The 23,837-nt window shown below is 49.4% G+C and overlaps 1 pseudogene; it reads right to left on the bottom strand.

Annotated features, from left to right (window-relative positions):
* Nucleotides 1-20,618, bottom strand: part of LOC136545149 (inosine-5'-monophosphate dehydrogenase-like) — a 28,296-nt pseudogene extending 7,678 nt beyond the window's left edge.
* Between the last annotated feature and the right edge of the window lie 3,219 nt (nucleotides 20,619-23,837).

Genomic DNA, 23,837 nt, shown 5'->3' with positions numbered 1-23,837 from the left:
TCCGGTAGCTCCTCTGGCGACGCGCGATCAGGGTCTGATGGGCCGTCGTACCTCCACATCGGCTGTGACCTCTCCGCCAACGAAGCAACCCGATAGCGGTAGAGGGTGTGAAACACCCGCACCCCATCAAGGCCATGCCGCACAAGCTTCCAGAGCTCCTCCTCGATGATCTCCACCTTCTTCTTCTCCCGATGAGAACAACCCCATGACCAACTATCCTGCTTCTCTGGCCTCCCACCGATGAACGCCAGGAACGGCACCTCTGTCGGATTACTGATATAAAACCACTCCCCATGCCACCCTTGGTTGGAGTCATAGGGGATGTACACGGGATACGAGCCTCCCGTGCTCGGTTTCCTCTGCAGGGTGAAACCCCCCACGGGCGCGACCTCGGGCGGATTCCCCACCAGCAAAGCTCGCCCAGAGAACAACCGCCGGAAGAAGTCCACTTGCGGCTCTATCCCAAGGAAGGCCTCACAAACAGTAACGAAGCCGGCGATGTGCAGCACGCCTATCGAATTGAGGTGCTGCAGCTCCAAACCCCACTCATTGAGGAGTCTGCGCAGGAACCAGTGCGCAGGGTATCCTAACCCGCGCTCATGGAAGGTGAGAAAGGAAACCACCTCGCCGGGCTGATGTTGCAGAAACTCCTCCCTCCCGAGAGCCCTCCAGTGCGCCACCTCCTTCGGCGGCAGAAACCCCTTCACAGTGAAGGCCTTCAACACCGACTCCCTCATAGTGGATGACCTCCAGTCCGACATCTCGCTCTGGGTTCGTGAAAGGATTTGTGAGTTTTTTTCCTCTCCCTTGCTCCCTCGCTTTTCTTTTCTAGGAACCACCGTGGCCCTCAAAGACGCTCTTGGCAAGAAAGAAAATGAGAGGAGGTGGCAGATGGGGAATAGGTGAAAGAGTAGGGTAAAAACCTTCTCCCTTCTCCTACTTAAGGAAAAGGGCGCAACTATTGGGGAAGGCGCGTTGATCAGGAAAATCGAAACGGCGAAGCAAAAAACCCTCTCTCTTTCCCATTTAATGAAGATGGGACACACCCTGACCAATGAGACGCGCCCTGCCTAATGGAACATGGCCTAGGCATGGCCCACCACTACCGCACGCCAACCACTGCCGCACATCGTGCACAAGAACCAAAGCGCCACCGCACATGGGTAGCTCTCCGCATCCCCAGGCGAGACTTGGAAAAATCCAAAACAGGATCTCCGCCAGGGGAGACCATCGGGCTTCCTAAGTCGATCGAACGACTCAGGATAACACTGAGAGATAGGTAAGGAGTGATGGGACGCCCTATGTAGGCCATGCCGACTCCATCACGAACAACGAGCACGGGTCCTGGTCGGACATTTCTGATTGGAGCTCTTCAAACTCCGTCACTCGAGTCATCAAGGTAACACTACCGACCCTCGCTATTTCTTTATAATCATTTCATACATCCATACACACATTCATTCCATATGCCCGTGCCCCCTGGACAATTCGGGCCCTGAACCACTCGGTGGCTCGAGAACTAAGCCATCGCACGTGCAACGAAATGCATCACAACGCTCCATGTTGCGTCACGGAGCGGTAGTTGCCTCATTCAACATGAGCAATGACCGATCGGGGTTCGAAGGCTAGCCCGTGAAGGGCTCGAGGCCGCCCCACATCAAATACAGCCAAGGGAGAAAACACAGATGAGTCCCGTGCGGCCCTCGCCTAGTCTGCCCCAAAGCAGATAGGGTCATTTCAACCTTCTCATTCGATCCTAAACGTCTGCCAAGCCCATAGAATCTCCATCGAGGGGAGGCCATTAAGCCACCCAGGTCAGTCTCCAGAATGACCCTGGCATCTGCCGAGTTACAGGTAAAGGAGTAGTGGAATGTCACAAGAGGGCTATGCCAACCCTGTCACGAACGATGGACCCGGATTCCACTCGATCATACCTGTTAGCGAACTCACCGAGCGCGTCACTCGAGCCTGAGCGATTGGGGCAAGGGACAAAACTCAGCCCCTTCGGTTGTGAGAAACCGAGGACGGGGTAATGCACATGACTCAAACCGACCCCTACCAAAAGCCCAACAGGGCTCGAGGGCTCAAGGCACACCAAAAACCTAGGTCTGCGACCCCGAACTCACCCCATCCACTCGGCTATGCTTTGACTACACACCAAATGCCTAGGTCTGCGACCCCATACTCGCCCCATCCACTTGTCTATGCTTCGACTACACACCAAACACCTAGGTCTATGACCCCGAAATTGCCCCATCCATCGGCTATGCTTCGACTACACACCAAACACCTGGGTCTGTGACCCCAAACTCGCCCCATCAGGATCTGTGAACTTCGGCTCGCCTGATCCCTAAACTAACTGACTAACTGCCTTGGCTGCACAGGCTACACCAAGGCCAGGATCCATGACTCTGACTCGCCCAATCCCACGACGCGCACCGATGCCAGGACCCACGAGCTCCGTCTCGTCCGATCCCTAAAAACTAACTGCCTCGCCCGATCCCACGGCGTGCACCGACGCCAGGACCCGCGAGCTTCGTCTCACTCGATCCCTAAAACTAAACCGCCTTGGCTACACAACGACGCCTTGGTTGATGACTCCATCTCAACTAAAAAGCACGCACACACGCCCGCTAACAAACACCCCCAGACGATTCTGCCTGAATCACCCGAGGCTCGGGGGCTACACCCGCGGGTGCGCTCGCGCGCACCCGCTGACAAAACAAAAACCACCCCCACTTGCAACACGAAAAACCCTCTAGACAATTCTACACGAATCGCCCAGGGGCTCGGGGGCTACACCCGCGGGTGCGCTCACGCGCACCCGCCATCAAGACAAAAATTCCCCAGACGATTTTGCCCGAACAGCCCCGGGGCTCGGGGGCTCCTATCGGGTTCATAAACCTAGGGACTCACAGACCGGCTTCCCAACAAAAGGCTTGGCCCAAGCAGACAACGTACAACTCATGGGCCGGCCCAAGTATCTAAACAACAAGCTAGAAGGGCAATCCAATCAAAGACCGGAAGGTCTGGCTGAGGAGGAGCGGCGCCTGTTTTCTGACTCTGGTGCACCTCTGCGACCGGAGCGCTCACTTCGGTCCCCAGCCTGCCTTTGGACAACCTCTCCGACCTAAAGGCTTGGCCAAGGCATTACTTCTGACTCTGACCCATGTCTCTGACTGGGGATGTGCCAAACCCCTGGTCACGGCTCTTCTCCGACTGGCACGATCAGAACCGACTGGGACCAACCTACCGGGGATGCCCGCTCGGAAAGGACCAGGGAACGAATAGAGAAAGAAAGGTAGGGAGCACAAGTCAAACCATGATACTAGGGACCGTACCCTGTACACCTGCAGAAATAGTACTCTGCAACCTCCTTAGCACGACAGAGCCCAAACAGTATTGTAGGAGCCGACCTTTTCCCTACAATATTGTGGGCGTTGTTCACTCCCATACGGTAAGGCTCCCCCACATGCCTGTGGGCATCAACAGTGTTGTGGGTGCCGACATTTACCATATCGAGTGAACATGGTGAAACTCCTCACATGCCTCTGGGCATCAATAGTATAGCAGGTACCGACATTTGCCATACCCGAACAAGACGACGCAACCTTCCACGTGCATCTGACATCCAACAGTGTTGTGGGCGCTTACCATCATCCTATACCCACTGGCGTGGGCAACAAGGCTTAGAAGCATGCGTACTCTCTCCCTCTCACTTGTAAGGCCATCCCCTTCATCTATAAAAGGGGATGCGCTCTCTCCCAACATTTAGATTCATTCAAGTTGATCCAGATTCATGAGATCGATCAAGTCCACTAGTACACAACCACAGAACCACTTGCTTCGAACCACAAGCACACACTTGAACACTTAGCTCATAGCAGGGTTGCCCTTTCGACCGGAGTCCGACCGGGCCTCTTGTACCCCCCATCTTTCTCCTTCTCGTTTGTAACCCCATTGCAAACTTTGAGCACCTAGGCTCAGGAATAAAGTCACCGACTGACTCAAACTGGACATAGGGCACGTTGCCTGAACCAGTATAAACCCTGTGTCATTGAGTGCTAGGCCACCTCCGATCACAACATACGGCAAAACTACAAATATTTACTTGTTGGTCACTTTCTGCACCGACAATATGACAACAAAGGATACAGCCATACAGTACAATTGCATTAACTTGACACTTAAATTTTTTGAATTCCTAAGATATCTAACACAATTCCAAGAGGAGATGTAGAAGTTTGTGACTATTATTAAGTGACAACTGATAATTTTTTGCAATTGCATCACAAACATAACTAACCCAATATAAAAATAAAGTATGATACTAAGAAAACCATGTTTGCACTTATTCATGTTAGTCTACAGAAAAGAAGACCCCCAAACCCAGGGTGGCGAAGGAGATTGATGTTTTTATGTTGAAAATTACTTTGGGTGGGAAAGGATGGGTCAATTACTGCAAGTGTGCAGTGGCTTGGCCTACATCTACCTGTCCGACAAACATGGGAGGCTTGGCATTCCAAACCTAAAAATGACAGGGACGATGCTTGCAAATGGGAGTCTAGCCTAGTTGTTGGCGCTCCTCGGTAGCACCTACGGCTCAGTTCAAACCCTCATGTGGAAAAATTTTAGGGCTGAGTATAAAAAATTCCCTTCGCTGTCAACCCAACCCAAAAATTGGGTCTACACCCGGGTTTAGGGGGTTTCTCGATTAGGTGCAGGCTGAGGGGCCATTTGGCAGCGCTCCTTGGTATAGCTTCTCCGTGAGAATTATTCCAAGACAGGATCACATCTACGCTTATATATACTGGAAGTTGAGAGCTAAAAAACCTACTCTTCACTACTCCATATTCAACCTCCCACTATAATCACTCTAGAATCAATTCTCACCTACAAACCACTCCACTCATTCACCAAAATCAACTATAATCATTCCATCAAAGAATCAAGGAGCTAGAGCTAAGAATTAAGGAGTGGAACTCTACCAAATAGGCCCTGAGATCCTCCCTCCATCAAACATGTGTTCGTGGCTAGTCAGCGCAAGGGTGTTGACACTCTATTTGCGCTTACAACCTGGCAAATCCAGAAGAAGAGGAACAACAGCCACGTCTCTCGGGGAGTAAAAAATGTTGGCCCCTGAGATCTCCCACATGGGTGAGCCGACCACTCACCGTCGTTGCTAACCACACACTACAGCTTGAGGTAGAAGAAGGGAGGGAGAACAGTACGCGCGCACACATAGCACAAGCACCAGCATTGGCCGGAGCTCTATAGAGGAGATGGCAAAACTAAACTCGCTCTCTTTACTTAGTTGCAGTGGGAAGCTATATATACAACTCTACCCATCTAATCCTAGTACACAGATATGTCAAACTGTCATGCTACTATAGTGACTAGATGTGACAGTAGGGCTGATTTTGGCGCCTGCCCCTGATGTGGCTACAGTGCGACAGGGGGACCTTTCGACCCCTGCCCCAGCTGTGGCTACAGTGCAGTAGCAGGGGAGCCCTTTCAATGCCTGCCCCTACCACGTGTGCAGGGGAGAGCAGTAGATTACTTTACAATTCTTCCCCTAATCCTTCTGCTAACCCTAGAATCTCCACCATGCCGATCATCTTCTTCAGCTTCATGAACCAAAGACGGACGAGCGGCTTGGCGAGGACGTCCGCAAGTTGCTAACCAATTTTAACAAATTCGATGACGATCTACCCTCCATCGACATAGTCCCTGAGGATGTGGAACTTGACGTTGATGTGCTTGCTCCGGTCATGGAGAACCGGATTCTTGACGCGGGCGATGGTGGGCTGGTTGTCCACCGTTAGTGCTGGTGGGTGAGCTTCCATATAGGCCAGCTCACCCAGCAGCTGGTGTAGCCACACAGCTTGGCACGCCACTATGGCCAACGCCACGTACTCTGCCTCACATATGGACAGTGCGACCACCTTCTATTTTAGCGACAACCATGAGATTGGAGCCGACCCGAGGAAGACGAGCACGCCAGAGGTGCTCCACCGTCCGTCAATGTCCCTCGCCATATCTGCATCGCTAAACACAATGAGCTACAACCTACTCCCACCGGCCTTGGGGAAGATGATCACATAATCCATCGTCCCCTTGATGTAGCGTAGTAGCCGCTTCACCGCCGCTAGTGATCCTCTCAGGGATCCTCCATGAAGCGTCTGACATAGCCCATGGTGAACGCAATGTCCGGCCTCGTGTGGACTAGGTAGCGTAGACCACCGATGATTCTCTGATAGAGTGTTGCATCTACCTTCACTTCGGTACTGGCCTTCGTCAGCTTCAGCCGCTCCTTCATCAGAGTTACGCACGTCTTGCACTTAGCCATGTCGCTCCACTCTAATAGCTTCAAGGCGTACGTGCTCTGATCGAGCGTGAGCGCCTCCTTCCCCTATCTCACCTTAAAGCCGAGGTAGTAGGAGAGCGCGCCGAGATCGCTCATTCAAAAATGAGTCGCCATCTCGCTCTTGAAGTTGTCGATGTCCTCCACACACGTGCCAGTGACGATCAAGTCATCCACATACATGCCGATGATGAGCTCCTCCTTCCCCCATCACCACGTGTAGAGTGCATGCTCGATTGCGCACCGCATGGACCCAAGCTCGCCTAGCGTGGTGTCAAGCTTGGGGTTCCATGCTACGGGGCCTGTCGCAGCCCATAGAGCAACTTATGCAATCGGAGCATCCTATGCTCTGCTCCCTTGACGGCGAAACCCAGAGGTTGCCTAACGAAGACCGTCTCCACCAGCTCACCATTGAAGAAGGCCGATTTTATGTCCAAGTGATGGACGCACCAGTCCTTTGCTGCTGCCAAAGCAGCAGCAGTCAGATAGACTCCATGCGCGCTACCAGTGCAAAGACTTCCTCGAAGTCAATGACATCGTGCTGGACAAAGCCTCGGGTGATGAGGCATGCCTTGTGCTTGACAATGGTGTCGCACTTGTCCTGCTTGACCTTGTACACCCACTTCAGACCAATCGGATGGCCTTTGTGGGTGCGCGGTTGAGGATGAACACCACCGTGGTCATCGCCTCACCCTAGAACTTGTCGGCATGCTCTTGGCCTTCATCATGGATCGAGCCATGCTGACCACCATCTGGTTCCGCCACTCCATCACGCCATTCTGCTGTGGTGAGTACGGTGCCGTGTGGTGTCACACCACACCTTGATCCACACAATACGCAGCAAAAGACCTCTCGGCTCCGCTATGGGAGCGTTCGGCACCCATCCTAGAGTGCTCAACACTGCCCTAGGAGTGCTCGGCTCTGTTGCTAGAGTGGTCGGCACCTCCTCTCTAGCATCTCAACCACCGTGGATGACCAAGTGCTCAACGACGAAGGTGCTGGTGAAGCCGCCAGCTTCCCCCTATGCCTGAAGTATCCTAGTCCTAGGCCGCCTTCTCGTTGAACATGACGTCGCGTGAGACAACCACCTTGCCTCCATGTGTCGTAGAGCCGGTACGCCTTGGTACCTTCCTTATAGCCTAGGAGCACCATCGGTGTGCTCCTATTCTCCAGCTTGGTGAGGACCGGCTTCATCTTCCTGACATGGCCAATGAAGCCAAATGTCTGGAGGAAGGACATGCTCGGCTTGCGCCCATACCAAGCTTCGAACAACATCACACCCTTCAGGGCCTTTATGGGTGCACAGTTGAGGATGAACACCGCCGTGGTCACCGCCTCACCCTAGAACCTTGCCAGCATGCTCTTGGACTTCATCATGGATCGAGACATGCTGATCACCATCTGGTTCTGCCGCTCCACCACGCCATTCTGCTATGGCGAGTACTGCGTGGTGTGGTGTCGCACCGCACCTTGATCCGCATAGTACGTAGCAAACTCCACCGAAGTGAATTCGTCACTGCGATTAGTCCGCAGCATACACAGTTTCTTGCTGCACTCCGCCTTCGCACGCGCCTTGAACTTCTTGATCACCTCTGCCACCTTGTCCTTGCTCATCAGGAGTTGTAGCCACATATAGCGACTGCAATCATCCACAAGCAAGAGGAAGTACCATCGACCATTGTTTGTGGCTGGCGTGATTGGCCCACAGAGATCACCGTGGACGAGCTCGAGAGCATTCACCGTGCGATACTTGGCCACCTTTGGGAATGACAACCTCCTCTGCTTCCTGGCTAGGCAGCTGTCACATAGCTCGCCTGCGTGCTTGATGTGGGGTAGCCCTCGGACCATCTTCTCTAGCCGATCGAGCGTGTTGAAGCTGAGATGGCTGAACCGAGCATGCCAAAGCCACGGCTCCTCAGTGTGCCATGCTGTCAGGCACACCAGCTGCTCCACCTTCAAGTTGAGTAGGTACAGCCAGTTTTGGGACCTCTTCACCATGGCAAGAAGCTGTTGCTCCCGGTCCCTAATCCTGAGGACGCCGTCCTTGATCAGTACCTCGCTACCATGCTCATCTAGCGGGCCAATGATGATGATGCTTGAACGTAGCTACAAGATGTAATATACATCAGTTAGCGTGCGGTGCTCGCCGTTCTAGCAACTAAAGATGATGGTGCCGCGCCCTTGGATCGCCACCCTTCAACCATCATCGAACTTCACTATGCTGGTCACGTTGCCATCGAGCTCGAAAAAGGCTTCCTTGGAGCCCATCATGTGGTTGCTGGCGCCGAAGTCCAAGCACCACCGCTGCTCCTCCTCGCCGCCCACACATCCGAGGTGGACTTGGACACATGGTTTGTCAAGGTTGACAGCCTTTAGAGCCTTGCCGTGCACTTCCACCACCATCACCTCTCCCTTCTCCTTGGCCTCAATGTTGTGTAGTGCACAGAATGTCGCCATCAGGAGAGTGGCCTAATCATCCTCATTAGCCTACGCTAAATGAGCCTCATCCTTCTTCTCCTGCTTGTGATTTGGGCACTTTTTGCCCAATGGCCAGTCTTCCCGTAGCACCGGCAGGTGTTGGGGTCGACCTTCTTCTTGTTCTTCGAAGAAGCCTTGCCGCGGCGCTTGCCATCGCCACCGCGGCTGGAGAAGGCTTCCCCGGACTTCTTCATCCAGGCAGCCCACTCCTCCTCTATCAGCAGCAGCTTGCCACTATTCGTCGTTGCTATGGCCTGCTCTATGCGCTCGTCCACCGCCCGTAGATGGCCTGTCACATCCTCAATGGTGAGGGTGGACAAGTCCAGCATCGTCTCTATGGAGAGAGCGATCTAGATGTACTTCACCGGCATGGAGTGGAGGTACTTGGAGACCGCTTCTTCTTCGTCGATGGTGACGCCATGGCTCCTCAGCTTGCTGATGAGCGACTGTAGGTGGAGGGAGAAGTCCTCCATAGACTCACCATCCTTGAACTTGAGGTTTGCGTACTCCTGCTTCAGCAGCTATGTCGTCACCTTCTTTGCACGGTCAGAGTCAATGTGCATCGCTGCAATGGCCTCCCATGCCTCCTTAGTAGAGTTCTTTGCCCCCAACAGCTCCCTGTACTCCGCTGGCACAGCAACGAGGATAGCCTCTAACGCTGATATGTCATCTTCTTCATTGTCGGTGCCTTTGTCAATGGCATTCTAGAGCCATCAGGCTCTGAGCTTGACCTTCATGGTCACTGCCCACTCGCCATAGTTGGTGTGAGTCAGCGTCAGCCAACTGGTGCCGCTGACCTCCCGCACAGTGTGCACGATGACCTCCTATCATGGTTGGGCAGCCATAGCAGCACTGCTGCTGTCGCCCATCTCCAAACCGTCCATCATCGCTAGTGGTTAGTTCGGTGATGGCGCTTGTACGGCTCTGATACCACTTGTTGGCCCCTAAGATCTCCCACACAGGTGAGCCAACCACTCACCGTCGTTGCCGACCACACACTATGGCAAGAGGTAGAAGAAGGAAGGGAGAACAGTACGTGCACACACACAGCACAAGCACTAGCGTTGGCTGGAGCTCTGTAGAGAAGATGGTAAAACTGAACTCGCTCTCTTTACTGAGTTACAGTGGGAAACTATATATACAACTCTATCCATCTAATCCTAGTACACAGATATGCCAGGCCGTCATGCTGCTACAGTGACTAGATGTGATAGTAGGTCTGACTTTGACGCCTGCCCCTCTATGGCTACAGTGCGACAGGGGAGCCTTTTGGCGTCTGCCCTTGACATGGCTACAGTGCAGCTGCAGGGGAGCCCTTTCGGCACCTGCGCCTACCATGCGTATAGGGCAGAGCAGTAGATTTCCTTAAAAAACAAAGCCAAGCGCGTTGGTGTAGCAAACCAAAGCAGAAACCAAGCTATGGATCATAGCAAGGGAGGCTAAATTAGGTTGTCTCTGTCGTGAGTAGTCTATTAGCTCATTTCAGGTGTCAAGTTGTTGTTTGCAATGATATGTAAGATCACAGTGTACTTGTTTTATCGGTTGTGGCTGTGACTACAACAAGTATGTCCAAGTTTGGGCATGCGTTGTGTTATAAACAGACTCAATTCTCCTTCGTAATACAAAAATACACGGCACACCCTCCTGAGTATTTGAGTAAAAGAAATCCCAAACCTAGATTGTGTCGGCACGAAAATTTCATCCCGTGCCGGGGCACACGAGCAAGCCAGAAGGGTCCGCTCGATGGAGCTGGAGATTCGCCTAGCTTCAACGCATGGATTATCGATTGTAGCACCCAGTTTTAAAGACAAAACCAGATACACACTATATGTGAGCCCAGGAAGTCAAATCTCATATATAGCCACAAATAAGGGTAATATCAAGAGACAATACTTATTACATAACGTATTAGTAAAAGAAAAATAACCTCAGAGTATAGACAGCGGAAAGTCGACTCCAATCTCTAGGCGAAGACTGACTGGTTGACCAGAAGCCTAACTCCTCCAAACCAGCAATTTGGTACCCATCCGAGATTTTTATCCAATGTATAGAAAAGTAAAGCAAGCATAAGTACATGTCGTACTTAACAATTATATCATGGGGTTCATGAGGCTCAAAAGGCTGACACTGGTTTACTAGGATTAGCTTTAATAGATCATCTTTTTAAGCAATTGAGTGGCAAAGAATTTATCATTCCCATAAACACATGATCAGGTAAACATGAATAATGTATAGCATAAACAATTAATTATTAGTATCATTATCCATTAGTGATCATCTCTATTCCATAAGGGTCCAAGGCCGCTCATGACCGTGAGCACGACTGTTATAACAGTTATATACTCTGCAGAGTTTGTACACTTTCACTATGAGTCGTGATTTACCCTTTCGCCCGAGGTGATTAGCCTCTTGACCCACTACCAAGGAAGGTAGGCAGGGTTCACTATTAAAAATGGCAACGGGTAAAATCCGCGCGGGTATAGAAATCACAAACCCGCACCCGCGACAATATATCTGTGCCCGCGCCCGCGCCCACCACCCGCCACGGGCAGCACTATGCGCCCGCGCCCGCTATCCGCGGGCATGCCCGCATACCCGCTAGAAGTATAAATAGATGACATTTAACATGACAGCTAACACAGAATGACAAAAGTTTAAATATATCACAACGTTCAATTATTCATCACACGTTCATAATCTCAATTCATCACAATCATAAATCATGCAACACAGTTCAATAGTTCACAACGGTCCACACATTCAACAATACAGTACTGGCCTACCATACAAGTACACATTGTTCAACTGCAAAGTCTTCCAAGTGATGCAAATAAACAAGACATGAACAAGTAATTAGTCGGAATCCACTCTAGTGATGCAAGATTCATCTTTCAGATCTTCTTCATTGTCCTCAGTACCAACTGCAGCAGTTGCATGGGAGGTTTGCACTTGGGAGCTACCAGGGGTCGCCATTCTAGCCAAACAAAGCCATGATGTTTCATATTGTTATTTTCAGAAGTTAGTTTTGTAACAAGCGAAAAGGCTTATAATCACGAATCCAATACCATCAAAGATGTCATCACAGATAATCAGTTAACTTTTTGTTGCAAAGATCTCTAGTTAGGTGTATTCATCCCAATCTAAAATGCTCGAGACAACTCTAGTTCTAGCACTTCTTGTTCATTTGTCTTTGCCTAAGGTGAACCCTCCAGTCTAATGTCTTGCTGCAAACTCTCAGTCAGCCAGAGCAGCGCATGGCTGGAGCTGTGCACATTGCAGTTATCATTTTCAGAAAAGGAGTTACAATATGATATCTCTTTTCTCCATAGTTGGGAGCATTTTATGTATATTAGGACTTTTTTCGTTTTTGCTGTTTCTGTTTTGCATATATGTGCATTTAGTAACTTTATGACGTCTTAAAACTTGCTTAGAAACTGACCAATCTGTGCTACTGGTTGACTTTTTTTTCTGCTCCAGTATCTGAAATTAAAACCCTGAGTATTACAAAAGAATTGATATGAGAATATGCGTCATGACATTGCCTTCTAGCTTCTACCATTTGGCCAATCAAGTATTGCGGCATTTATAGCTGTAAAGATTGTAGCTAGAGTGTGGAAGCTGGAGACAGATCTAGCAGCAGATCTAGCATGCATGCAAGAATCTAGCAGCAGATCTTGGTTCCTGACGGCAGATCTAGGCATGGAGAAAAGAAACTACTACTACTCCTAGTATACACGGGGAACGGGGGATTTGGTTCCTGACGGCATGCATGCAAGAATCTAGCAGCAGATCTAGGCAGCGATTGGGAAGCAACCAGCGAGGAGGAGATGAGAGTGCAGGCGGTCATCTTACTCTTACCGGCTGTGGATCCGGCGGTCCGGCCGGTCGGCGCTCCTCCTCCTCCTCGGTAGGCGGAGCGGAGGTGGGCGAGCGATGGAGATGCTGCTGTAGCTTGTTGCCCCCAAATCTCAATCTCTGCAGGGACACACAGCGGTGGGGGATTTTAAAGCGACGGGGCGACACTCCATGGCAGGGAACTGGGGGCTGGCCGGCTGGGGATCTGACCGTCTAAGGGAGGCCGGAGTGGAGGAGCGGCGGCGCTGGGGAGGCCGGAGCCTGGAGGTGCGATGCCGGCCGCCTGCCGCTGGGGTCTAGGGAGGCGCGACGCCGATGGGGACTGGGGAGGCCAGACTCCGGAGGCGCGACTTGGGATGGGATTGGGAATTTGGGACGACGGATGAGTGAACTGAAACCCTAGAATCTGAAGGTTATATAGTCTTACGCGGTGGCCCCACATGTCAGTGCGGGTTTCGCGGGTTTGCGGATGCGGGCATGCTCTTTTTTTACCCATTTACCTTTGCCCGCTGGGCACAACTCTATGCCCGCGCCCGTGCCCGCGGGCACAGGTTCGCGCCCGTATCTGCGCCCACCGGGTCGGGTACCCGCGGGTACGCGGATTTTCTTTGCCCGTTGCCATCTTTATTCACTATGAAGCCTTTCAAAGGTTCGTCTAACAAGTTAGGGCCGCTAGGCGTATGTGGCCCATCTCTAGGAGTGGCACGCGTGGGCATCACAGCACGGTACACACAACCTAGCAGAAAAGGAAACATACCCTCGTGCGCCTTAAAGGTAACCACTAACAAGCTAGAAAAGGTCCTCATACTGAACTAAAGCCAGAGCCATATAGCCCTCACAGCTGTACTGTAAGTCCTGAATGATCGCTTACAGATAAGTCCTTAGGGAGAGGAATCTGAAGCATTTAGAAAGTAGCTAAACACTCCAGCCCCCTGTTTCCATGTTGCTAAAAAGTCATGTTTTAATGTTTATTGCATATACCATTAGTCAAGTTACAAGATCATGGTTTTGATTAAGCACTAGCAAAAACTACCCAATGCAATGTCCCAAAGGTTTCAAGGTACAAGATATCAAATATCTAGGATATCGTTATTGGCAACAAGGTAGACACATGCAATATGAATTAAGTGATTAAATGTGAATAGGTAACAAGGATGGTCCCATGCTATACTTGCCTTACACACCGATCCTTCGGTAAGCTTTATTCTTCGATGTCTTTCTTCTTCTTCTTGGATCACCACGTGTGTCTCACCGACTAGACATAATTCGTAGAACACCACACAAACATCCATACACATACATGCATAGCATACAATTGCATCTATATCAGAACAGTACACCAATCATAGAAAAATAAGTGAAAGAGATTGAAATACGATTCTACGCCTCGCTACGAACACACAGTCACGAGAAGCACGCTAATAGAAGCTACGATGAAAAAGATACATCTACCGAAAGATTTACTTAATACGTGGAAAAGAAAACTATAGGCTTCATTTATGTTAACTATATGAATTCATATACAAAAGATATTTTATAAACAATATGGATTGAATTAAGTCAAGTTTAGATTTAAATTATAAAACAAAAGTAAAATAAATTATATTTTATGTATAAAACCCAGTTGCATAATCATTAATCAAGATATAATTTAAACCATGATTTTCATGAAATAGTAATATAGTAAACATCATTACCAATGCGTAGATTTTGTCGTTATGAAACAAACACAACTTGCACGGACTATTTCAGAGTTAAAACGAATAAGTTATGATTTAAACAAGGTTTACTTTAGTTAAATAATAGATTAAATCTATCCTTGAATTCCAAGTGTTGAAAACATGCCTAACAGTTGTATAAACACGTAGAAAACGTAAATACGGTCCTAACGCAATTTGAACGAGTCAAATCGGACTTAAAACGCAAAAGTTACGCATGAAATAAAATTCAATGGCATTTCTGTAATTAATTGAACTCAAATTTGAATTAAAACAATTAAAATCTGAATTTAAACGGTTATTGGACTAGGCGCACTAATTCTGGAAACTACAGGGGCTAAAATGAATAAACACAGGACTGAAAAACAATTCTTTTGAACTAATATGGACTGCGGGTTGATTTCTTGAAAATCTGGGGGCTAAACTGCAAAAAAGGCATGGCTTGACTGGATGTTGACCCGGCTGCTGACCGGGCAACCACGTGGCAGCACGCTGTTGGCGCGGTGTGCCACGCGTGTGGTGGACGCGGTGCGCTGGCGCCGTGGACCACGTCCATGAGTCCACAGTGGACCAATTACTAAACCAACCGATGCGTTCTAATCTCAGCCGTTCAGACAAAACCGATGGCGCAGCATGATCGGGAGATCCTCCGGCGAGCCTGCCATTGCCGGCGGCGAGCCGAGCTCGGTGGCGGTTGTCGGGATGGTGCTTGGGACTCCCATGATCGAAACAAAGAGCATAGGGATGATCTACGAAACATTGCGACTACGGTGAAGGCGCTACCGAGGCGAGGGAACACGGTGGGGTGGCATTCCATGGCAGCGCCATGGCCGACGGGCCTGGATGTCACCGGTACGGCGTTCTGGAGCACGAATCAGCAAATGCGAGGCACGGGAAAGAAGGTGAGCTCACCGCGAGTCGTTGGGAGAGGAGCGCAGCGTCCGAGGAGGCCTCCGAAGCACGGGTTGACAACGATGGCGGCTGGAGAGAGAAGGAACGCGTGGGTGAGTGGAATCCGAGCAATTCGAGACCGAAACGCGAAATTGAAGTTACCTACGGGCGCGGAGGACAACTACGGAGCTTCGGGTGACGTCGGCAAAAAGGATTGCGCTCGGAATCGAGGGATTCGCCGGCGGCGGTGGCGAGCTCAAGCGCGGAGGGGAAAGGGAGAGGAAGGGGGGTCCGGCTCGGGCTTTATAGGCGGCAGGCGTCGCGTAGAAGGAAGGAGGAGCGGGGCGCGCGGTGATTCCGATCACTTGCCATGTGGGCGCGGCGGGCCGGCAGCTTGCCGTAGGGGTAGCGCCATCGGCAGGAGCGAGAAAGGAAAGGGGCGCGGGGAAGAAGGAAAGGGAAGAAGACGGGGGCTCTGACGAGTGGGACCGGGTCACAGCGAGAGGGAGAAGGAGCAGCGCGTGCGGGCGTCTGACGACGTGGGCCAGTGGCGTAGTGCAAGGGAGGAGCGGCTTGCGGTAGGCGCATGCGCGAGAAGTGGGCCGGGGCGTCAGCTGGGCCGCACAGAACGGTGGGCCGCCGAGCTGGCTGGAAGGGCCACGTGCGGGAGAATCGGAAAGGAGAAAGGGAGGGAGGCACGAGCTGGGCCAGGTGAAGAGGAGGAAGGAAAAGGGCCAAAAAAAAGAACAGTGGGCCTTCGGGCCAGAAATGAGAGAGTGGTTTTTTTAAATCCTTTTCTATTTTTAGTTTTCAAATCCTAAGCCAAAATCAAATCAAATTCAAATATGTTCTCAATATACTTTTCATCTCAAATATAAATGAGCAATTTTGGTAAGTTTCCAAAAATAGACTTTTCCATTTTTTTTAAATCCTCTTATTTTCAAATTTTCTTTTCTTTTATTTCAAAGCCATTTTTAACCATTTTGACTTTTCAATTAAAGTCACTCAACCAATAAAATCAAATGCAATGGCATGTATGCTCATACATGTTGCTACCTTATGATGTATTTTAATTTAATGAAAAATTTTATTTTCTATATTTCATGTGCACAAAAATTCCAACTTAAATCATTTTAACTCTATTTCAAAAGAGGCAATTTTTTTAGGGTGTTACATCGATCCTGCGCACTACTCCCGAGACGTGTCAGTCAATTTGACCTTACAATTGACAAAGAGAGAAAGCTAATCAGTAATTTAAGACGGAATATGCCGGTGTTGCCAGACAGTCTCGGATGTGTGGCTCTGAGAGTCGATATGGAAGGAGATAGACTAAATAGCCGATTCCAACATACTCATAAGAATAAATTAGTTAAAGCTCCTGGAGTTATGGAAGAAAAATCGGTTATCATTCAGGATGAATATCGTTATTTAGACAAATATTAGTCAATGACAATAGGATGTCAACACTAATCAGTTTATGCTAAGCCAATGACTGCAAGTAACCGAATCCCTTTTTATATAAAAATTCAGCCCATCATCATTTAACCATTTAATAGAGATAAATCTATGAACATATTAGATCTCATCTATCGCTATTACCAGTGGTGCATGAGGTAGAATCATGCAGGCCGTAGAAACAACAATAAATTCGACGACTCTAACTTATTACTAATATCAGTGGGGCATGAGGCAGAATCATGCAGGCCGTAATACAATAATAAGATCATGGGGTAGCACATCTTTCAACTTATCTTTACTTCAACGATCTCGTGACGTAAACTGCATATGTGAAAACACTCGATATCGGCTAAAACAGCCGATTCAGGCATAGCGCACAATTAAGGTCGTGCCTTATCAGGAACAGATCTACCAAATAACGATCCCCACTCCACGGTGCTAACAGTGGGGTGTGAGGCAGAATCACACAGGCCGTGATAATAGGCCATGAAACAGTTTTCGTTAACTAATAGATCTATTCAAGACCAGACATGCCTTAACCGCATACTATGCACGATCAAGATTAACATAAAACAACTGATAAAATATAACCCATCATTTAAGGTATGGATTAGATCAATTTAGATTAATAAACAATGGGTTAAACATGATATAAGGCCGATCTAGATCAATCCCAATCGGGCGAAGTGATATTGCTGTAATTGAATAAATAATGAAAGCAATAAGCAATATCGGTAACTTAATGAATCTATCCAAATGACGTCACCCTTAGATAGAGCAGATAACTTGACCTTAATCTAGTTCGAGCAGTGGAGGTCGACCGGATCGATGCAGCCTTACTTGAACTAAACAAGAGTCAATAACTAGCTTATACCAGAGTCGCAGTGGAGGTCGACCAGATCGATGCAGCCGTACGAACAGAAGTATAAGCCATGACGGTACTTACAGACAAGCCGGAGGTCGGCCGGACCGATGCAGCCCTGCTTGCAGAAGAACTCGCCGAGATCTACTCTACTCCTACTCCTAAGGGGTGGCCGGAGCCGAAAAAAGTAAGTAACTTGTATTTGATTGATTGTGTGTCCTCTTACAATAGCCGGGGTCCAATATTTATACCCGAAGCCTAAACATGAATCCTACTCTAGCACGACTCATGACAATCTTCGGTATAGAAGAAAACATTCCTAAGTTAAGATAACTTGGACCCTAATCTTTTCCTTATTGTAGAGTCCGATATGCAGTTTCTTGACGCCAACCGCAGCTCATCATCGTTATCTGATGACGTCATCCAAAGAGATCCGATTCCAGAGTCGTATCTGAATCAGCTGATATCGATCCTTATGCAATCGATTCCTTGATTGACATAATCTTGGAAGCCTTCGAATTTCCGCGTTCTTTTTCCAAATTTTGGTGTAAACAGATTGATTATCGTCTCACCCGTCACCACAGCATTTTTAAGTAGCTTATCCACTGCAGTTCGACATAATACGTTGCACTATGATCTTTACAATCGCTAAAGTTAACATACATAGCAGACAGTCGGGAAATAAGCAAGTGTAAACATTTATATTTTCAGCGAGCTTTTAGAAGGCTTTTCCGGTTAGCTTTATGACCTGTCCTTAATTTGATGAAACAGCTACCAATAATGTACCGAGGGATCTCTTTTAACGCACTACCCATGAGTGGGATGGGATGAGCAATAGGATATTGTCCTAAAAATTGAAGTGGTAGCGGTTATGTTTGTAGATACAATTAGACAAGCATGATGCATCATCATTTTATATTGTCAAGTCAAATAATGTGTGCTTAGTGAACTTCAGGAAATAAATATAAAAGAAATAATAGAAAAAGGTCATAATCCCACACCTTGTACTCATAAACACCGGGAGCTTCAAGACTGCCAGCCAGGAAACTACCCATCATAACAGTAGATGCCCCTAGATTCAGAGCCTTCACAATGTGCCCAGAGTTTGAGATTCCACCATCAGCAATAACAGGCACATCATGATCCTTGGCATATTGCGCGACCTTGTAAACTGCAGTAGCCTTATAACAAAGAACAGAGAAAAGGAAATGGCATTAGCATACGGGGACTCAAAGCTCGAAATCTTTGAAGTAAAGGCAGAAAAGTATATATATGAGGACAGATCATATAAGGTCCCATCACTATAGATTTGTAATAATTTTGAAATACACCAAATGCTCAAGGAACCCTGTAGGTTATAAAAAATCATCCATAATTAGAGCACCATGATACTTTGCAGAAAGCACTTGTGTTATGATATTAATTATTAAGGGTGTGAGATTGTTGATGAAGCATGCATGTTGCTCCTTTTCAGAAAAGATAAGAAAGCATGTCACAAAGCATTGTTGTAACCAATATCCTGAATTTAGCTTTTGCTGATATTGGAACATAAATTATGCAACTAGATAGCAAGGTGGTTTCCAAGAAGTTACTTCCTCCATTCCATGACAACTTTATCATGCCAATCACAACTTTATCACGGCTTGGGCACCATTATTAGAGCACAATGACTACTTGTGTGCACATCTCATTTTGTAAAATGCAGCCACCAAACATCAATCATAACTTTATCATGCCAGTCACAAATGTACCACCAAAATTTCAGATACCCTGCCCTCCTAATTTAACTTTTTGAACGAAACCCTCCTAATTATTCAACTAAAATGAATTACTTAAGTCAAGTTACCTTCCTAATTTCAGCTCAAATGAATTACATTACTCAAGGCTTTGCTGTGCTCGATCAACTCAATGAAAACAGCAAACAAAATCAACTCAATCAATAACAGTAAAATTAAATATCATACTGCTAACAGTAAATTTAAATATCATACAGAGAAAGAGAAATCAGCATGCATACCTGTCCTCTGCCTACAGCACAAACCTCCTGCGTGGTGCAAATCGATCCAGAGCCCATCCCAACCCGCAACCCATCCACCCCGGCGGCGATCAAATTCTGTGCCTGCGCAACGGTGACCACATTTCCACCGATCAGATCCACCTCAGGGTACATCTTCTTGGCGTACTTGATCATGTCGAGCTGGTAAACAGAGTTCCCCTGTGAGCTATCGATCACAATGGCGTTCGCCCCTTCCTTCACCAGCATCTCGAGCCTGCGCTTGTCATACTCCCGCGTCCCGATTGCCGCCACGACGATGAACCTCCCGTCCGCCCCGAGCAACGGCCTGCCCAGTTTCGGGTAGCTACGGATGCGCTCGACGTCCTGGGCGGTGATGAGGTCGACGACGACCTCACCGGCACCGTCGGAGATGAGGGGCGCGAAGTCCAGGCCCTCGTCGGCGAGAAAGGCGGCGGCTTGCTCGAAATCGAAGGCAGCAGACGCCGTGCGGGGCGAAGGGATCATGTACTCCGACACAGAGATGCCGGGCTTGTGGTCGGCGGCGGCGGCGACGCCGACGAGCCTGGAGAGCGCGTCCCCGCGGTAGGTAACGACGGCATACGCCCAGCCGGCGAAGTCGGCGGCCGAGGGGGCGGAGGTCGGGGCGAAGAACCTGGTGGAGGAGACCCAGGGGACGTGGCGCGACTTGGCGGCGCGGAGGATGGAGGCCTAGGTCTCGGCGTCGGCGTTGCGGTGGACGACGGCGGCCGCACTGAGGGAGGCCATGGCGGCGGCCATGGCAGCCTCGGAGACGGTGTCCATCGGCGAGGCGACGCAGGGGACGGCCAGCGGCACGCGGTGGGAGAGGCAGGTGGAGAGGTCGACGGCGTTGACGGGGAAGTCGATGTACCCCGGGAGGAAGATCACGTCGTCGTAGGTGTAGGAGACGCCCTGTGAGAACAGCCGCGCCGCGGAGAAGCCGTCGTCGAGCATGGTGGCGAGAGGGGTTTTGCCTTTGCGGGGGGTTTAACGTTTAACGGTGGCGGCGTGTGGGGCGCAGGTGATGGAATGAGCGGCGACCGCCGGCGGCAGAGTCGGAACGAGTAGGAACTGGGCAGCGCGGCGACGCTTATTTATGGGCGAGCAATCGCAATAGGAAATACTGAAATCCTCCCATGTGTAAAGTCTCTTACCGTTCTACCTATGAATTATGAAACGATAATGATACTGTGCGGCATTCGTCCCGTGTCGGACGCGGCTAACTGGCCTGCGGGTAAGGTTTTAAATAGTCGGCTATAGCTGCTGGCCAAACTCACAGCCAAGATATCTCACTTTTTGCACTAAGAAAACTAAAACGCTAATTGCCGGAGATAGCTGGAGATTGCCGCTAAATGCCTATACTTTAGGGGCCGCTAAAATGTTGTCAGGCCCAGAAAATCGACTGTGTGGCACAGTAAAAAGTGTGCCACCGTCCCATCGCCTTGCATATACATCCAGCCCAGTAAAACCATGTAACCCTAGCATCTCTTCATCATTCTCGCACGCTCTCGTCTGTCTCGTCCGTCCCTTGCGGCTGCTGCTTCCAGAGATGGCGGCGCATGGTGGCTGCTGCTGCTTCCGGCGGAGACTGCGGCGCGGCGTCCCACTCCTCTTCCCCAAGCGGTGGCTTCGAAGGGATTCTGCTGCCGCTGCCGACGGTGACAACTGCTTAGAGCGGAGGTGGCCTGTGGCGGCGGCGGCGACGCCTTTGAGGGGCTTCCAGCGGCTGCTTCCGACGGCCGTGGCTTCCAGCCGTGGTAGCTTCGAGTAGGCAGCTACCGCTTGCTCTTCCCCATGATTTCCTCGTTCAACTAGTCAATTAGTTTGACCCTTGGTTAATCTTTTAGAACTCATCACCTTGTTTCGCGTAAAGTTACGCGCTTCCGAGTCGTCCGTATCTTCACTCCCCACGTGTGTTTGTCGGCCAATCTAAAGTTATAAGGACATGAAAGGAATAAAGAGTAGGAAAAGCTTCCTGATGCAAATGTATAAAACATATATAAAAGTGGTTAGGATAATTTAGAAATAGTATATGATTCCTAATGTAAAATTGTCCTCTATATTTTAGCAGGAGATTATTAGAAACTCTTGGAAATGGCCTTCTTTATTCCTTCCAATATTTTTTTAAGAGTTGTAAAACTACATGATTTTTTGGGAAGAAATATTGGGTACTCTTGGAGATGCTCTTATTATAGGATCTATCGTTGCAACTACGACACTTGTCACTAGATCTATCGCTTGTGCTGTGTTTTTCTATTTTTTAAAAAAATCAGCTAAATGGTTTAGCTGCAGCTATCTCTGGCTATAGAGCTGCACTTAGTTGTTGTGGAGGGCAACAGCTAAGGGGCTTAGCCGGAGATTTAAAACCCTTGCATGCGGGACTAGCCCATAGCTTGCTCCTGGCCCGCCAAACAAAAACGAAATAAAATCGATAGAGCGACGCTTCCTGTCGATAAAAGATGCTCGGCAGTCCTCCGAGGGGTATCCCACAAAGGTTGATTGATCGGTAGAGGTGCGTATAATCAAGAACAAGAAGGCAACTGAGACGCAAGAGTTAGACAGGTTTGGGTCATCAGCACGACGTAATACCCTACTCTTGTGGTTTGTTGGTTTGTATTGGCGATCGTATGATATTGCGTGTGTTTTGAGGGGGTCCATGCCCGCCTTATATAGTCTGGAGGTAGGGTTACAAGTCGGTTAGATCTAGGAGATAACCGGTAAGTAATAACAGATTACAGAAATCATGAGATCGAACGTATCCTAACAGATCTCGTAGTATCTTCAGGATATCGCCCATGATGCCTTGCGGTGCATGTAGAGTAGTGCCGTGCACCGTAGGTCTTTATCTTGTGGGCTGGACCACCCTGGGAGCGCAGCCCATGTAGTCTGCCATGGGTATCCGGGGTCGTACCCCCCACAGCTAGTCCCCGAGCGCCTTGTATCCGCTATGCAACGACGTCTTGAGCTTGTCCGAACAGGTGTGAACAAAGCCGAGCAGTCAGACTCATAGTCCGACCACCACAATGAGTCGTCGAGTAGTTGTGAACCATCACCGAGCAGAGTATCTCATGTAAGGCTTGCCATAAGGATATAAGGAGCTCAAGTTCAAAATTGAAAATTTTCTCGCTGTGAACCAAGTGTGCCCACTTAGAGTTCGACCATGAGAAAGGGAGGTAATCGTCTTCAACTTCAGGAGGCACGGAGTTTTCTAGATTAGAGAATACACACTCACTGCAAGGTGAAGGTTGCCCACTTAGTCCCCGAGCGTAACGGTAGGTGGCGTAGTCACGTGGTGTCAGGGTCCAGAAAGTAGAAGAAAGACAGAAGACCGACCGAGCTAGCATCCAGTCCACGGGCGGAGTCCTGAAATGAAAAGCACACATTCACTGCAAGGTGAAGTGTGCCCACTTAGTGCCCGAGCTTGACAGTAGGTGATGTAGTCACGTGGTGCCAGAGTTAGAAACAACAATAACCCGAAGGAAGTCCCCAATATGGTGAGAAACTAAGTCATAATGATGACGTAGTCCCGAGACACAAGTGGAAATCTTGGAGAAATCAAATCGTGGAGAAAAAACTAGAGTAATGGCAGTACAGTAGAAATTACTGAGCCTTGATGGTATTGCGGAGAAGTCGGTGAATATTCGGTGTGTAGTTTCAAGTTGCGTCGGAGAATAGGCGATATGGGATGTAGTTGCGCAGAAGCCCAGATAACGGCCCAACACGCTGCTTCAGGGAATTCAGAAGGGCACAAATCATGGTGTGGTTTCCCAAAAACCCTTGAATGCGAAAAGTGGAGAGGATGCCTTTATAACTGCGTCGCCGCACTCTGCGCTCCCACCTTTGCCACTCCGCCACTTTGTCTTCCTCCTCAGCCCTCGCGCTCCCCGATTCGCACTCACCCATGCTCCGCCGCTAGGGCTAGAAAGCTTGCACAAAGGAAACAGTTTCGATCTAGATCTGAGGGATGGTGCCGAAGAGGGGAGGTGGTAACCCGAAGAAGGCGGCCGCCGGGATGAGCCATGACAAGGAATGGGCATCGTCACTCATGGGGGAGATGGAGCTCAACGAGATGGTGGAGGCGGGCGTTCTTCCTGACCGAGTCACCACCAGATGGCGTCTGGATGACAGTGAGCCCTATCTGATGCCACACACCGATGAAGTCATAGTATTTGAAGA

The sequence above is a fragment of the Miscanthus floridulus genome, chromosome 3 (genome assembly GCF_019320115.1).
Source record: "Miscanthus floridulus cultivar M001 chromosome 3, ASM1932011v1, whole genome shotgun sequence".
NCBI classification, from domain to species: Eukaryota; Viridiplantae; Streptophyta; class Magnoliopsida; order Poales; family Poaceae; genus Miscanthus; species Miscanthus floridulus.
Note: the sequence above shows the minus strand (reverse complement) of the source record. Positions and strands in the feature narration are given on the sequence as shown.